The sequence below is a fragment of the Odontomachus brunneus genome, unplaced genomic scaffold (assembly GCF_010583005.1).
Source record: "Odontomachus brunneus isolate Ranch 3 - 2012 unplaced genomic scaffold, Obru_v1 Obru_scaffold_003, whole genome shotgun sequence".
In the NCBI taxonomy this organism is placed as follows: Eukaryota; Metazoa; Arthropoda; class Insecta; order Hymenoptera; family Formicidae; genus Odontomachus; species Odontomachus brunneus.
The window spans coordinates 2,063,342-2,065,049 of record NW_022639453.1 but is presented as its reverse complement, the minus strand read 5'-3'; positions in this window follow the sequence as shown (position 1 = coordinate 2,065,049).

Below are 1,708 nucleotides of genomic sequence, written 5' to 3'. Positions count from 1 at the left end.
TTAGTTAGAGTTAGCTAGAGTAGCGGATAACGTGAGCATCAGGTAGTTGATTTTCAAAAAATGTTAATTATTAATAAGTTTAATCTCATATAGTATGTTTATACCGAACGTTTAATACGCGTATGAATTAGTATTAGTATTAACTTAATAACTATATCTAATTATTCTAATTTCGGCGATGCAATATATTCAATTAATACGATACGTGTTTCTAATCAATATTGCACTACTGCAATATGACGTTGTTTATATACATCGCCGAAATCAAAATAATTCAACATAAAATTACCAATTGGTACACGTATTAAACGTTCGGTATAAACATACTATATGAGATTAAACTTATTAATAATTAACATTTTTTGAAAATCAACTACCTGATGCTCACGTTATCCGCTACTCTAGCTAACTCTAACTAATAGCGAATTCGGTTGCTTGCACTAGTGTGCACTGAGTGCGCACTAAGGCTTATTCATAGTATGTTATTATATTTAAAGATTGTCTTAAATAATTCTCAAATAAATTCTCAAATATTTTTAACCATAATATGATATGTATAACATCCGTACGAATCATTTTATTAATTAAAATGTTTTTAAATATGTATTTAAGACACGATCTTAAATATAAGAATGTACTGTAAACAAGCCTTAATGCGCACTCAGTGCGCACTAGTGCAAGCTACCGAATTCGCTATAACTCTACTCTAGCATCGGAAAGCAGTACTGAGTTGTTTTGAACCATGAAGATACTAGATGGTTGTGCTTATTACATTTTTCGACCCTAGTGGAACACGTACTCGATTTATCGTAAACATCCATAGATTGTTCTAGTTGTTCCAAACATTATTCCAAAAGGACAATTCCGTCAAGTCAAACCAGAATTCCGAAAAACAGAAAAATCTTTTTCGATAAACAGACCCCCGGACCAAGAAGAAACATACTCTCCCTTCTTGTTCCGAGTGGGTTTCGATTGACCACGGTACGATTGGACATAGATTGTAATGATTGGTTCGACTTCGTAGTTCACTAGATAATTCTTATCATCGATTGGTTATGTCCAATCGTACCGTGGTCAATCGGAACGCTTCCTCTTGTTCTAACGGAGAACTTTTTGTTGTGAGTTGTTCTTGGTCTACAAAACACAGTTTTGGGCCCTGATTCTCGAAAATATATCGCATATGATATTGTGAAAAGCTATAGTTCATGTTACGTATACTATAGCTTTTCACTAAATGTCGTATGCGATATATTTTCGAGAATCTGTAGCCCTGTAGTATGAATGTCATATCGCAATCGGTTCTCCCATAAAATCGACAACTTTTTATAGTTTAATTTTAGTTATTCTAGGCCTACAAAACAGAGAAGCTAAGAGAAAGAAAGAAAGAGAGAGAGAGAGAGAGAGAGAGAGGTGAAGGAAAAGAGGGAAAATGAGAAGATTAACGATATCGACTTAAAGAGGATTCTAATTTAATGTGATACGTATAATTAGGAGCGTTCGTACAGAATGTGCTAGTATAAAAGCATATTAAAATAAAAGTATATTTTAATAATGATATTATTTATTAATATTATTTTATAAGCCATCTTTTAATTCTTGTCTTATAACATATAAAAATACTTTATATTTTTATATAAATAAACATTTGCACTGTACGTTTTGTTTTAATATAAACTTTCTTAGGCTTACGTAACTTGTCGTATTCCGC